At 39.8% G+C, this 16,245-nt stretch overlaps 1 long non-coding RNA gene across 1 annotated transcript; it reads left to right on the top strand.

Moving 5' to 3' along the window:
- Positions 1–15,030: 15,030 nt before the first annotated feature.
- Positions 15,031–16,025, top strand: LOC120322387. Its single transcript, XR_005562188.2, has 2 exons — positions 15,031–15,415; positions 15,489–16,025. It is a non-coding gene; the product is annotated as an uncharacterized LOC120322387 (long non-coding RNA).
- The last annotated feature ends 220 nt before the right edge of the window (positions 16,026–16,245 follow it).

The following is a 16,245-nucleotide window of genomic DNA, read 5'->3' as shown; positions in this document are numbered from 1 at the left end:
GCTGCCGTTCGCTTGACAAAAGTGAAATGTAAGTAATTAAAATTGCCAACGTTTTAGCCTCGCTTCATTTGTAACTCGAAACTTGAAATATATTTGCCACCCGTGCACGTCTTCCCGGGATTTACTGTATGTCTACGCCGTCGAAATTTGGATTTCCCATTCGCTTTCGAAATTGAAATTAACAAAAAAACTGATGCACAAAATTGAACATTTCGTAGATATTTAAGTTAAACCATAACTTTTTTCTCAATATAATTGGTTCAACCCCTACGAATTCATACTTTGCTATCCTTCAGGCTTTCTCCCCCCTTTTTTATTATGATTTCATATTGTTGAGCTTGTATTAATATTATTATTATGATATATATATTTTTTTGCTATTTATTTGTTTTGTTTTCTGTTTTTCATTATTATTATTTTCGGCGGCAGAAGAGGCTGCAAAATCGCTGAAAAGGCACGTAGCCCATTGATGAAATGAAAAGCGGGGAATGAAGACGCCTCTGAAGGGCAGGGGGCGCAGAAGGAAGGTAGGTGGGGGAGGGGAGGCGAGGGGTTTGAGACAGGGATGAGCCACTTCACCACGTCGCCGCCTGGCACTTGGCTTTCAGTTCAGAATTATATTTGGACTCCGTTTTCATCTTTTCCACTTCGATTTTCCATTTCTGTATGAAAATTGCTGATAATCAGCGGAGCCCCTTCATTTCCCATCCTCGTTACCCAAAGTGCGAGGCGATCACTCGAAGGGGTCTTCTGATTGTGATAAGCGTCGGAAAAATAAATGAGGAGTGGGATTCCAGAATTGGGAATAGAAAGTGACAATCGGCGCTGGCAAGTGGAAAGATAATGGTGGAATCAAATTCGATGTGGACCAGAATAAAAAACACACCGAATTACCAAATCTTTAAATGCAACTACATTTAATATTAAAACAAGTGAACATTTGTATATTCTAGCCAAGGGTGAAACAAAGCAACTAAAAGCAATTGAATCCTTTGCCGAGTTGTTCATTTTCACAGTGAATTAGTCGCTAAAACAACAAAATTTTGTTTTCGAATGCGACGAAAGATTGATCGAATTAGTAGATAAGTCAATCAGGCATTCATTACATAAATGCGCTAAGCAATTTTCAACATTTCCCCACAGCTTGAGTTTCGAAGATGCATCTGCACCTTATACCCTTTGGCTTCTGCTCTTGGATATTTAAACATATATGCATTTATATACATTCATACATATATGTTGAAGATATATGTGTTCAGCCATTGTGACACTCGCTGCGTAAAAATCATGTTAAATAAATGAAATTGTCATACTCGATGGGTTTGATGGGGCAGCTGAAAGCGAAAAATGAAGACGAAGATGTAGACTCAGACACCCAGATGATGATGATGATGATGACGGGATGGGGACCTGGGATGGGGTCTTGGGATGGGGTCTTGAGATAGGATGGTTTGGGTTGCAGATGGATTCGAGATGGGTTGCCAATGGAGTTGATGCTGCAGGCTGCAAGCTGCAGCCATGACAATGACGTTGACGTTGACGTTGTCGCCCTGATGACATTCAATGAGTTAACTCCAGGCTCTCCACCTCCAGTCCCTAAGATTCCGGGTCCAGGGTCCCCCTTACATTCTGAGAAAAGCCCCCCAAAGTCCCCCATCTTGGTCCCAATCACAAAGTCTTTTTTTGAGCTGTAATTATTACCCGACATTATCAGCATCTTCTCTCTTGCAGACCTATTGATAAAAATAAAGTAATCTTGCGGTCTTCGAAATTGTCAGCAGCTTAAGTAGTTTTTGAAGTTTTTAATACACACCAATCGAGTTCGATTACTGTTTGTTTTCATATTTTCGATTTATTATATTTATGCCACATAAGTAAAAAATATAATTTCAACTTTTTAAGTATGTTTCATATAAATCGAACAAGTCAATTACATTTAATTTTTGATACAAAAAAAATTGTCAGAGCATTGCAAAGTTCGGTCATTAAGCCAGCTGTTTTTTCCTCGTTTTTGCCCCAATCCATTGAATGGGTTTTATGCACGAAATTTATTGTTATTATTAGGAGAGCAATCGCCCCGATTGATAGGGGAATTTTCGGGGGACACTCGCGCTTATTTCCATCAAAAGCATAAGCATATACATTTAAGTTTTTATGGTCCGGGGCTGAGTAAAAATTTATGTGAAAATTCATAATTGGATTATGGCACTCGGAGCTCTTGGTTAGCGGTCGTCGCCTTTGAGGAGGTCCCCATTTCTCTCCCGGCAAGTGACAATGAACTTGAAAATGGAAAATGTGGAAAAGCGCTCGAGGGGCAGCATGACTGTGTCTTGTGGTTTTCGGATTTTCATCGCCTGTTTTCCCCCACTCGCTTTTTTCCAGTGTTCAACTAGGTTTTTCTACGATTAAAAGGGGTTGATTGGCCATGTGACGACTGTATTAAAAAGTCCACACCGTTAGATGACTTTTGTTTGGCTGCTTATCATATATTTTTATAAGTTTTGCTTTGGAATTCTTTCTGCAAGTGGAGCGAAAGAGTTTTCAATAGCTTAAAAAAAATTATTTAATTCAGTTGGACTTTTAGCACAGCGTTGCCAATTTTTCAACCTGTTCGCTGACCTGTCAGAACACGGTTTATAAATCGAAACCCATCATCGATTACACCCCACTCTTCGGGTTTACAAATGAAATATGCATGTATTTAAATGCGTTACAATAAATTTTTGATTTATTTGCGACGCCATTGACTGAATTTTAAATGACAGCGATTTATTTCAGATTTATACATAACAAAAAAAGGCGATGAGAAAAAAATTAAACCATCTGCCTGGAGATTTTTTAGGGGAACGGCTATGCAGGGGTTTTTGTATTTGTAAATTTTTTGGTATAGATGGCAGAGTTTTTATAACACGATATCTCATATATGTATATGGCCCTTATCTTTGTCCATCAGCTTGATGAAAAATCGGTCAACATTATTCACTTGCTTTAAAAAATGTATTTTTGTTAGATTTAATTCGTGACAACTAATATAGTTGGCATATAGTTGTTCTTAGCCATTTTGTGACGACTAATGCCGCTTGAAAAATCCATAAAAAAAAATGTGTTTCGATTAAGTGTTTTTTTGGGTGGTAAAGTTACCTTTGCTACCGACTTAATTAGGCATCGCCAACGAAAAACACCTAAGCGCAGCTTTTACTTTTGGCCTGGGAAACTCCGTGTACTTTGCGCAAGTTTCAATGAAAACAACAAATTAACTGAGACGAAAAGCTGGTGGAGTGGGAGGGGGAGCGGGAGAAGGGGCTTTTCCCCTCGGAAAACACAAATTATCAAAGCAAAAGGCGCTTGAAAAAGACTTGAAGAATAACTGGGGCCTGGTAATTATGCCGTCTTACTTCTGTGGTTTGTTTTTCTCACCTTTTTCGAATTCAATTTAACATAATGAAGTTTAGAGACTGAAACTGGTGGGACCTATAAAGGTAGTTATAGCTAAAAGCTATAAATGATTTTGCTTTTTATTATTATTTTTTTATTTATAACTTAAAATAATTTATATATATTTCTAACATAAATTATTTTCATGTACAAATCAAATTCGAAATGTTTCGAAATTCGAAAAGACAACGACCCCCACAAATGGCCACTCCCCCTCCTTCCGCCCCCACACAAAGAGAAATCCTAAGTGCTTTGTCTAAATATACGATTGCCAGCCGAAGCCGTGCTTGTCTGCTGCATAAATCCCGGAAAATCTCAGACTTTATAGGTTATTTCATTCGTCCGACTCACTCCCTAAACTAAAAATAACTGCAAATTGTGTAGAATTTACGGAGCACGGGAAATGGAAGAAAAAGGGAAACCGAGAGAATTTCCAACTTGCCTGTTGAGTAATTCTACGAAAGATCGTCTCCGTCTGGGAATTGTTTTTCCCTGTTTGAAGAGCCCTAAAGACATCTAATGAGCATCATTAGGTTGTCTGTATCTCTGTATCTTGTATCTCGGGATGTGTGTGTATATCTGTCGAACAGGATTTGTTTATAATGAAGTCGAAGAGACAGAGACATGACTAAAAAGGACGGCTAGAGTGCGCAAAAGAAAGGGCACCAAGGATCACATCTTCAAATCTTGAAGGTAATTTCAGCTTCAGCCTGCTTGAAACCTTGTGATTTTAATGTAAACTTTAAGATATTTGAATAATCAATAATGATCGATGGTTGAGTGATAAAACCTTCGGGTTTTTTGAGTGGGTGTCCGCATTTGCTTGCTCTGCCTCTTTCTTGCTATCTACCTTTCCTGTCTTGTTTTGGTCACCTTTGACCTCTGCCGCCCTGAATTCCTCTTTATATTTTTTGTGCTCTGGGCATCGCATCTTCCGGCCTTGCTTGACATTTTTACGATCGCCCTTTTCTTGTTCTGGAATCTTTATTGTTTCTGGTTCTGTTTTTGGTCTCCCGCTCTCACACAATCCTTGATATTTTCATTAGTAATTAAATAAAATTTACAATAATTTTTGGTGCACCTACCGCCCTTCTTTCCATTCGACTTTTCACTGGAATTTGGCTTTCCTCGCACGCTTAACCCTCGTGTCTCCGGGGGGCTATTAAATGTCATCTTGTTGCCTCTTCCACTGCTCATGGTTGTTACAACACACCAAGCGACAGAGATAGCTAGTGGGCAGCGAGAAAGAGAGCGGACGATAGCATTTGAAATCTCATTTCTCGTTCACCTTCCGCAGCAGTTAAAAATAATGACAATTGAAATCTGGGAACTATCAGAAACCAAAGAGGAAGCCAAGATCTGCTTAGGCATAATTTAGACGAAATATTATTCCAAAATGCATTGAACGACCGGCGAGAAGTTTGAGTTTTGAACTTCAAATGGGGAAATTTCGGTGCATGTGGCATTCACATGACAGAAGTCCTAGGAATCCATTGAAATGAGAATTTGTACAAGGGTGGATTTCATTACATAAATAATAATAATAATAATAATTTTACAAGAGTCAATAGATTTCCCTTATTATGTTGTTTATTACCAAATGCCCTCTATTATAATTTCATTTCGAGCTCATCCATCAAAACCTCTGTGTTTCTGTTTCTGTTGGCCGCATTTTTTTATTCCCGATTTCTCCATTTCTCCGGCTCTGTTCACAGTCAATTGGCAACCTTGTCCCGCTTGGGAATGGGTTCTCGAGTGGATCAGGTTGCGAGTAGTAAAAGTTATAACATTTCTGCATAATTTGTAGGCCAGAGAACTGGGGATTCTGTTGTTCTTCCAACGGCAACCTTGGCCAAGCCGAGCCAAAACCAAGTCAGTGGCGTGTGGGAAAAGTAACTAAAGTATCTGCTTATCTGACGGAATATCTGGCGCTCTGGAATCTGTGGCCTGGCTAATTGCAGTTGCAGATTTTGCCCGTCGCCGGGGTGTCAATTAAATTCACTCGCAGTCCGAAGGTGCAATATCGCAACAGCAGCAGCATTGCAGCAGCAACAGCAGCATCAACAGCAAGACATCTGCAGCACAGCTGCTCCTAAGAGTTCGTCAGAGGTCAGACTGCGAAAAAGATGTTACAAAAACAAAAAGGAAGAAAAATATGAGGGAGCAGTGCGACAAGTGCAACGATGGCATCCCGTCAATGCACTTTATACCATTTAGTTTTCCATTACAACATTTTCCTGGGCTCTCATTTTTGCCAGCATTTTCTGCTCCGCTTTTGCAATGGGAAAAAATGCAGACCAGCGACAATTTGTAATGCGATTAATGCGGCTGATTAAGTTTTGGCTTTCAAAGAATAGTAACAGCTAGCACAGTGGTCCTGGTTAGGCGGAAAAGTACAAAGTACAAATGAACGGGCCGGACCGCCAAGTAAACCTTGAATAATTATTTATTAACATTAAACAAAACCAATATATTCCTCACATTTCTCTAACTGTTTTCAACTGTTTGTTGCTTCATACATACTCAGCAAGAATAATTCCAACGAAATTGTATATAGTGCGACTCCAATTAGAGTAGGCCTGTGTACCCTCTGAGAAGCTCCTGTTTAAAATAGAATTTCCCCCGAGAACGATTCGATGCTGTAGCTGTGGCTGATAAAATCACTCGATTTCTTACGATTCTCCGCAGATATATTCGAAACACTGGAACCCGAGACAGCTGCGGCTCACACAAATCAGGGAATGAAAATAAAAACGAGACCGAGAAACAGAAACAGAGTAAAAAGGAAAAATGCCAGAACAAAAAAGATGTACATGGGGAAGCACAGCCAGGAGAGTTGAAAAAATCGAGTGCAAACGCACGAACTGCATTCGTAGCTGGATTTTCTTGTGGCCCCCGCACCCTAGAAGTTGATATTGCTGCTGGTTAGATGATGTTTCTGGTGTGGTGCAATGTGCTGCATTTCCGGTAGCTGCTCAGGATCGACAGGCCTTCTTCTTCTCTCGGTGCGTGTCTTTTACTGGTGCGTGTGTCTCACTTCTGCCCGAATACCCCGGCTCCCCGGATACCAGGTTCCCCGATACCCCCGATGCCCTGACTCACCGCCGACTCACCGACTCCTCTCCGATTCACAAACCTTCTATCCCATTCAGTGCGGTACAGAGAAGTCGTGCCTGTTGGGCCCTGCAATTGATTTCTTTGAATTTTTTCGCTCGTTTGTTTTGCAGTTGGTCCTTACTTTTCTGGTGATATCTGTTTTCTACACAGCGAGAAAAACTGCATTCAGTTGTCGAACTAGTCAGTGCTTGATATTGGACAGCTATTTGTGATCGCTATTATTTATTCAAATTATATCAAACTAGTTCCTTACTAAAAAATGACTTAATTTAAGCAAAGTACATTAAAATTCGTGCTACACTACTTTTTCTTGTGATGTTTTCCTCGCCGTGTTTGTTGCTGTTCTCTTGGCTAGTATTTTGTGAAGTCATTTTGTACCTGTGCCCAGGTAATGGGCAATGGCACCCCCCTGTGCTGATGGACGGAAAATACTCCTAGCCTTATTTTCTGACCCTGGGACCTTGGCGACACGGCTTCCTGTGAGCCGGAATGCCTCTGTGATGATCCTGTGAAAAGTGCACACACCCAACGGCAATTAACAAACAGAAGTGAGGCTGCCGTTTCGGGATTAGAAAACCAGACGTGTGCAGTCCGGGGATATTTGGGATATTCGGGATCTGAGAGATCTGCGAGTTCTGCGGGTCTTTAGCGTGTCATTGTCAGTTTCCCACACGAATGGACAGGCTTCGGACGTCGGGAATCATAATTTGCCTTAATCTATAATTTGTGAAGGAGACGAAGAGGGCAGGATCTCGATGGGATTGGTTTGCGTGTACGACCTTCTGCCAGCAATTAATGTGTCCACTTCTCGGAGGATTTTTTCCATCTCCGCCAGCCCCTGGTTACCTGTTCATAATTCTCACCTCAACTCTTTGCGCCTCATTATGAAAACAAGTCGGGAAGCCAGGCCACAAATCAAAGAGATCCAGATCCAAGCCGGCCCAGAAAAAACAAGAGCGAAGCCGAGGATCAGAGAAGGGAAACAAGGCACACATATTTACAATAATATAATAACCTTTGATTTTTCCTTAAATTCTGGTCATCCTCATTTGTAGAATTCTCTTCGATAAGGGGAAATAATTATTTCGCCATCAATAATTTTCAATTGAAACTTTTTATATTTCGCCAGTAATTAACCAACCATTTCTGTCCTGCAGTTTTTTTTTGCGGATTATTGTATTTTGGATGGTTAAATATAAATTGCCAGATACAAAACGGTCTGCGAATTCTATAAATTAATTTTGTGTCGAGTTTTTTTGGCTTTGGACTTTCTGCTTCATGAATTTTACTGTTTTATTTAATCAAACACTTCGATAGAATAATAATGCCCCAAAGTGCAATCATTTTGCCAAACATATAATATTCATATACTGCTATTGCAGCTCCTTTTTGGTGCTTAATTCATTTTATTTCTGCTTAATCATTCGAAAACCTGAAAACGAAAACAGATATCAGAACATTTTTATGCAAATGCCCCCTGTAATGTGACAATGAGGTCATCGAATGTGCCACAAAAACATTGCCGTTTTGCGGATGGATTATGATTTACAGGAATGCGTTGCAAATTTTCAGTTTATGGCTACATTTACCGCAAAATTGGCGTTGCAATTGGTCAATAATTTTGCCATTAAAGGGCTTCTAATTTTAAACTTTTTCAGCGCAGGCGGGGGATCACGTTGCAATTGCAGTTTTAGGGCGGACAGAACAATGCTACAATTTTTATTCATATTTTGGAGCTTAGAAAGTTGAATTAAAGTAATTCCAATCATCGATTTTGATCTAGAACTTCTTCTTGTTTTGGTGTGATCTTCACTTCTGCTACACCAGAAGCATTATAATAACTTAATTTCAATATGTCCTGAGTCTTTAAAAATGTAAAAAACATGTTCTCTGCGGCGGATTTGCTCACATTCTGTGTGCAGGCTAATTTCTGCCACGTGCCTGGGCAACTAAGAACTCAGCCCAATAAACGAATGACTAACTGATTGACTGACTGACTGACGTACTGAATTTCCCCGAGGAAAGTGTTTTGTAGTTGCCGGTTGCATAATTTCGTGCCCATCAAACGTTGCCCAAATAGCAAAAAAGGACACTTTTCGGTTGAGTGACTCACGGGGACAAACGGCCTCTGTATATCGAAGGGGGTCGCGTGCCCAGGCGCAGGTGCACTGATTACCGCCTGAGTCACTTACCCTCGAAAGCAGATCCAGATCCCTTCCGAGGCATTTGTCAACGTCACAACTCTGCTCCTTGACTTCGGGGGTGGACTTTCTGTCCTTTGTGTTTGCCTTGCCCTTGTTGCTGTTGCTATTGCTATTGCTATTGCTATTGCTATTGCTGTTGCTTTTGCTTTTGCCTTTTTCTGCATCATTCACTTCCGGTCCGTGGCTGCAACGTGACTTATTTGGTCCGCAGTCGGGGAGGGAAACCCTTTGCGATAGACGTACCCTGTGTCGCCAGAGGTATTATAATTTAATTTTAATTTTCAGGCACCGAAAGTGAACCGGAAGTCGCCAAAAATAGCCATTGAAACTAGAAGAAACCTTGAAAATTATGTAATTTTTTTTCCTGCTCCATTTCGGTGGTTTCTATGTCTAAATAGAATAAATACAATTTGTAAATATTTCTTCGTTTTCAATTTGTTTTTTAATACATGCTTGGAATAGGGCATTTCAAATGTTGTGAATTCTCTCTAATTTTTTTTAGCTTTGCGTCCTGACAAACTGTCAAATGTCCAATTGCTAATTGGCCACGCCTACAACCGCCCACAAGCTTATGGCAACATAACCACCACCAGGAGCACCAGCTCAACCAGCACCACCGTCAGCAGCTTCAGCACCACTGGCAGCACCGCCGGGAAAAGTCTGCAAGTCAGTCAAGGCTCTTGAAAGTTCGAGCTGCATGTCACACGGGTTTGTTGCCCCAATCCGGGCTGCACTGTACTACACGGTAACGTTGAGCAGATCGAGGAAAGAGCCGCCTTTTGTCAGATATACATATAGTATAAATGTATATATCATAAATTTCCCAGCAACACGAATCATAATTATTTTTGCATTTAAATTATTTAAGTACTTGAGCTTAGGGCTCTGAATTATTACGGGCAGGATAATTCCCTTGCGTCACGATCCTGCAGCTTAGTGTCGCAGGATGTGGGATGCCTGCAGGATGCCAGGATGTGGCGGATGGCAAAATGCAAAGTACGCTTGATTTACAGTCATTAAAAGGGGTCTCCTCCGTCATCGCCATCACCATCGCCATCGCCATCGTCATCTTGGCTTCCTTGGCAAATTGCGCTAGACAGGATCGGGTTTTGTGGTAGGCACTCTCACATTTGCCTGGCGGTGGCATTTTAATTGGCAGCCCAGCACGAGAAAAACATGGCCAGGAATTCGCCAAAGACGGAAGCGCATATTCTCCTTCATACCGTTGCATGTCCTCGGGTGCATGTATGTATGTGTGAGTGTGTGAGTTTGTGCTTGCATTTCCACCCACGAATCCATTTTTCTTTTTTTTTTTCGTCCTTTCAGTCGTAGTATTTAGCTGCAGCGCGAATGAATGAAATGCCGAGTTCATTCATAAACTAAATCACAGGCGAGCGCGGCGAGTAAGGCGCGTTCTCTCAATGAAATGGATTAGTCAGCAGGTGGAAAAGCGGGAAAAGTGGGCTGGAAAATGGTTGGGGCTGGTAAGCGGTACGAGGGGAAACACTGCAAGCTGGGAAACAAAAGCCAAGACCAAAGCAGGAAGTCGTAGCCAGAAGGACAATGGGGAGCTCAACCAAGACCAAGACGTGGTCTCATTAGCGATGCCCCAGACTGACTGTTAGCTGAGTGGCGCCCACACCCGATTACAGAATTACGGGTATATATATATATATACATATATACATACATATATTAAGAGTATAAAGCAGGGACCTTTTCTCCTAGATTGCCCAATGTAATATGACGCGAATTCTATTTCATATATAAATGGATACTTAAGCACAAAACAAATTAGAATCATCTAAGCGTTTACAAGTAGTAATATATGTACACATACTTTTAAAATGATACTGCGCATTCCTATAAAACCTATTGAAGAGGGCACTAGAAATACCGATTTTCAGGTTTGCATTTACATTGCGTTTACATTTTGGTAGAGTATATACTCAATCAATTGTTTCACCCATACTTTTTCCGCATTTCACATTTATATAAACTCTTTTTGTTCAGTCTGCTTCATCTGCAACAGGGAAAAAACGAGTTGCTTCTATTTGCCAGAGCGAAATGTTGGTACACTCTATTGACAGTTCACTGCACGACACTTGACTGTTTGAGTTGGCATTCAAAACAACCTACACAGATACGCACGCACACCCACAGGCGCAGAGTGCAAACACAGATACACACCGACACATTGATGCGAACTGAGCCCAACAACTGCAGCAACACTTTTTAAACAAATACAAACAACAACTGACAGCCACCGCACTTTCTTCTTTGTCACAAAAAGTAAAAAATATAAAATAGAAACAGGGGTTAAGGGGGTCCAAAGAGGGCTAGCTAACACGACGCTTTGAACAATGCAAGTTAATTTAAGTGCAATTAAACAGGCAGACCCACCGATGCAGATGCAGCCAACGAGATGAGGTCACGGAAGGAAAAGGGAGAAGTCGTGCAAAATGTTGCGGAAAGTGGAAGCTTGCTAGAAATATAGTTCTTCATTGGGAAATTGGGTTCCAACAACGTTATTGAATATTAACTCCATGCTAAATAATATCTTTATTTATCAATTTGGCAACCAGAAAATCGTGTCTTACCTATTTATGTTTTTATTTTTCGTGGTGAAAAATTGCAAAACCGAATTCCGCATAAACTTGACCGTCTGCGAGCCTCAAACCCGAGTTGGAATATTCTGATTCAGTTGCTGCTACTTGGTTGTAATTATTTATGGCACCTTCAGCAAAACTCTCATCCATTTGTTTGTTAACACTTTCGAAGAAACCCCAGAAAGTTTCAGCAAACCAGCTCAAATGCTTAAGGATGAAAACTGGCAAAATAAGGCGAATTTGGTTGTCTGACAGGTGCATGCGTCATCGCTGTTGTGTGCAAAGGCCAAAGTTGTAAATAATTTCGGGTTTGTCTCGGCTTGGTTCGCCAAAGTTGCCCAAAAACAACCTGAGCCCGAAATATCAAACGGTGGAAAATCGAAAGAAAAAAAAAAACAAACACAAAAAAAAAATAAAATGAAAATGAAAAACTGGGTAATTGGGAGTGGCAACACGCCCCCGTCGGCCAGCTGCCATGGCAATTACACGCCTCTGACAGGAGAGGTGCACACAAATTAGCCAAAAAGCCACCAAGACAGCCAAAACAAAGCCAAAAGCGAGCGAATAAAATACGGGAGAACGCAGAAAATACGATGGCTGAAAGCGTCGAAACCAAAAACCCAAAATAAGACCCGAAAGTCGGCCAAAAAGATCCCCAAATGTGGAAAATTGAGGTTGGGCCTCCTAAGCCGTGGCTTAAATTCTGCGCAAATATATTTGATCAATAATTTTAAAATAGCTGAAGAGAAAAATTTTTAATATAAACTATACAAATTTTGGTTAGTGTTGCCTGCAAACATCATTGAACTATTTTAATAATAGTTAATCAAAAAGTTACATTATTACCAGCAATTTTTAAATTAAAAGTGCGTCCAAGATTGAATATCATATCCATTGTAGCATTCCAAAAGTATTTCATTAAAGTTAGCCACTGTGCATGCTGTTTTAGTTGCAGTTGGTTGCAGTTAGCCGCAGCGGTTGCTGGCTTTTGTTTTTTAGCCAAATAAACCAGTTTCAGCGCCAAACTTTCAATTTCGAAACGCCACCGAAAAAAAGGTTAAATGTGAGCGGGACTTTGGTGGGTTTTTCAGGGGGTTCGGCTTGGGTTTTAGTTTCAGTTTCTGGGTAAAGTCTTCGGCGGGCCTGACATGCCGCTGATAAGAATGGTTTCTGGGTTGGGTTTCTTTTTTTCCGAGCTGTCTTCTGTCTCCCGATAAGATTTGCCTTTTCGGGTTGAGCATAACAAATGATGTTGGAGTGTTTTTTATTTGGTTTTTATCTGCGGATATTTGCACAGAGTTTGAAGGAAGAAAATAAGCCATAAGCCCCCCTGTATCTGCATCACATTATTTTGTCACAATTTTAAAACAACAAATAATAACCGACTCTAAAAATGTACAAATGTGTTCGATTACAATTAGAAATTTCAAAACGTTGATAAATAAAAATTTAACAACTATTTTTAATCACTCTCTGACTAAGTCAAAATTAAGTAGAGATTTTATTGGGCAATACGTTTTAATTGAGGTCATGTTTATGATGTTTTTCGCAATTTGTCAAGTGTGTCACCCGCGGACCTGCCACTATTATTGTCAGCTTAATTCCGGCACTCGCACACATCATAAATTCTCACCGCTGCAGTTATTCAAATCTCGTTTAAGCCGCGGAAAAATTAAAAAACGAAAAAACGAAAAATTGAAAAACTGAAAACTGAAAAACCAAAAATAAATCCCCAAACGACCTTGCGGCCAAGACAATGCAAAATGCAAGAAGCCCCGCTGGTCTATAAAAGTGAACAAATAAACCTAGATTCCCACACAAGTCGCCCTGATACTTTAAATGGTCCCGTAAAATATATCTTAGCGTCATCTTAGCGTGCAAAATGAAATATGTCTTTAATATCTCGGCTTTAAAACGACAACAAAAAAAGAAACGAAAAAAAATAAGAGCGTGAAAAATGTGTCATCACCTCACAAAATCTGATCATTATGATGAAACCGAAACATTTGCATTCTGGATCTGATTCAGCATTCGAGCATTCGTCGAGTGATTTACGATCCATTTGCCAAATTCGAACACTGACTAATTCCAGATGCTCGGGTCTCGTTGGGCTCTTTGATCTTAACTCCAGGGCCCAAGGAAATATAACAAATTGCTTGTGTTGATTAATAAATTGTTTTAACATTTTTTCATTTGCCGAACGGGGTACCCTTCTTATCGCCAGAAATAGAAACCATAAATCTCATCTTTTTTGTCCCATTATTATTTGCATTCAAATTAAAAAATACCTAAGTTATAGGTCATTGATAGGTCATTGGAATTCGGGCGGCATATAATTAAATGAGTTTTTAAGGTGACAAATAGCTTCTTTTTTTTATATCCTTTTACATCTTTTTTACAGCATTGTATCCAAATGTTGCCAACTAACAAATATATTACAATTACAATTAAAGACAACAACTGCAGATATGAACATCTTTACCAACAAAACCTTGTTATGTCCGTTTTTGATTTTTAAGATTTTAGACTGTGTAATAAAACGGGTGAAATAGGAGGAATCAAATAAGTCATTCATCAATAAATTACAAATATTTCTTAGCATTCCTATTAAAATCCAAATACAGGCGGCTAAGAAAAACCATGTTATTTAATCATCGTTACGAATTCCCATTTTTGGACGCCCACAAGTCCCATTCGATAACAATTAGATAATTGATTTTCCTTAACACGTTCGTTGTCCGGCCTCCACAAATTATTTATTACAATTTTCAATTTGCCTTTGACCAAAAACTTAAACTCTTCTAGCCAAAATCAAAAAGAGGCTGCAATAAAACTCGGTTGGTTAGCTGGCAAAGCTAAAGTCCAAATTTAATGCGCAAAAGTATACAAATTCAAGATGAAGTTTGACTTGATTCGAGTTGAAAACAGCGACACAATAAAATGCGTTTATAATTTTAAGATTAGTATTTGGCACTGTCAACAATAAGATGCCGATAAGAAGTGACATTACAGTCAGTTGTAGCATTTAAAATAAATATAAAATTTACGATTTTTTATTACAGCCAAAGCATAGATAGTTGTTAATTGACTGCGAGTCAAGTGGGGACTTGTTATTCCAGTTTTCTTAACATCGCTTATAAAGAATATGCAGTAAAACTCAGTGTGTCTGCAATATAAACTCCTTGAAAGTTCTTGCAAATTAAGTTGATGTCAAAAGTTAAAGCCTCCGACTGTCTGGCCATAAACTTTAAACTTGTTTTCAAAGTAAAACAAACTCAATTGCAATTTCTGGCAGTGTGAGCCAACACGAAAACTTGTTTTGATGTCGCCCGTTTTTGCTGTTATTGTTATTAGCATTTTTCTCTGTCATTTGATGTTTTCTGTGGCCGGAGCCGAAATATAAAACAACACAAATGAAAATAAAAACAAAATGCAAAGTTATGGCCCACAGTTGCGGGGCAGGTTTATATTGTATATCTGTTTTCCTCTTTTGTTTTTGCTTTTTGTCTGAAGACGAAACGCCCACGCGACCAACATTTTTTCGCCCGAACACAAGACTTGCGTTGCGTATACGTCGCGTGGTCTCGCGCTTTTGAAAACCCGTTGCTAGCGAGGTAAATAAATAAAAAAAAAAAATATGTCTGTATCACGGAGGCAGGGAGAAATAAAATCAAAGTGTTACACGACAATCCGTGCAGGTGTCATTGAGACTTGCGAATGATTTGGCGCCAGCCAGTTGATGGCGCCAACATATAGCGAGAGAATCCAAGTCCCCAAGTCGACCATATCTCCGAAATCCAAAGCCAAAAACCAAAACTTCCCAAATACATTTCAATTTGTGCGGCTATTGCGATAAGTCCAAGTTTATCCTGTGGCAAACTGTCGCAAAGTTTCGCACAAATCTTGTGGCATGGCAAACAGTCTAGTGACTTCAGTCTTTGCAGCCAGTTTGTTATATCTGTTTGTCAAAACGAAAATAAAAAGAAGCCTTTTAGGAACTCACTGAAAATATTCTCATTGCCGCAGCTGCAGAACAAATATACACACATTGTAAGTCAACAAAATGTAGCATTTCGGCACGGTAAAATAGCAGCAATACGAGTTGACTTTCTTGTAATCGTAGGGTTTGGAAGTCATGCATACCAAATGTTTCACAACACAGAACGAACATTGGGAACTAGGGAAGCACCTTTGCGTTTCAAATCTGGCATGATGTTTTTGTTTTAAAGCCATTTCGATGGCTTACATTTTGCTTATATTCAGTTTGCTTGATTCCCGGCTTTCTGTCACCTTACGATCTCATTGAAAATATACTTCTAATGGCCCATAAAGTCCACAACAGCTAGAAGCAACCGCAGCAGCTATAATTCTAGACTTCTGGGAAGCATGGGAAGATAACCGCGAATTTAAAAAGCGGCGAGAATGGACCGAATTCATTTAGTTTAGTTTCAAGCAGCAACTTCCGTTTTCAGATTGACTCTGATACCAACAAGACCAAGCTGAGCTTATCATCTTTTACCATAATTATACTACGTCTTTTGCGCCTTTTTTTCGAGAACTTTGGGTGACCAGCGAAAAAGCTAACGGCCATCGCAGAAGCGCAAATTAAAATTTAAATAAATAGCAACCAGCTGGCAAATATAATTCTCTTTGTCCACTTCTTTTCTCTCCTGTTTTGTATTGTGTGTTTTTTATATTATTTATTTATATTTTAGTTGCCGCCAGATGCAGAAGCTACCGAAGAATACCGAGAAATCCATGAAATCCGAGAAATCCAACAGATCTGAGAGCTCTGTCGGTCAGCAAACTTTGGGCTCTGCCTTTTGGCTCTTCTAATTAAGATGAATTAAGCAAAATCATTTCGATTAGAAAAACGGAGG

This window comes from Drosophila yakuba, chromosome X (assembly GCF_016746365.2).
Source record: "Drosophila yakuba strain Tai18E2 chromosome X, Prin_Dyak_Tai18E2_2.1, whole genome shotgun sequence".
Classification (NCBI taxonomy): Eukaryota; Metazoa; Arthropoda; class Insecta; order Diptera; family Drosophilidae; genus Drosophila; species Drosophila yakuba.
Note: the sequence above shows the minus strand (reverse complement) of the source record. Positions and strands in the feature narration are given on the sequence as shown.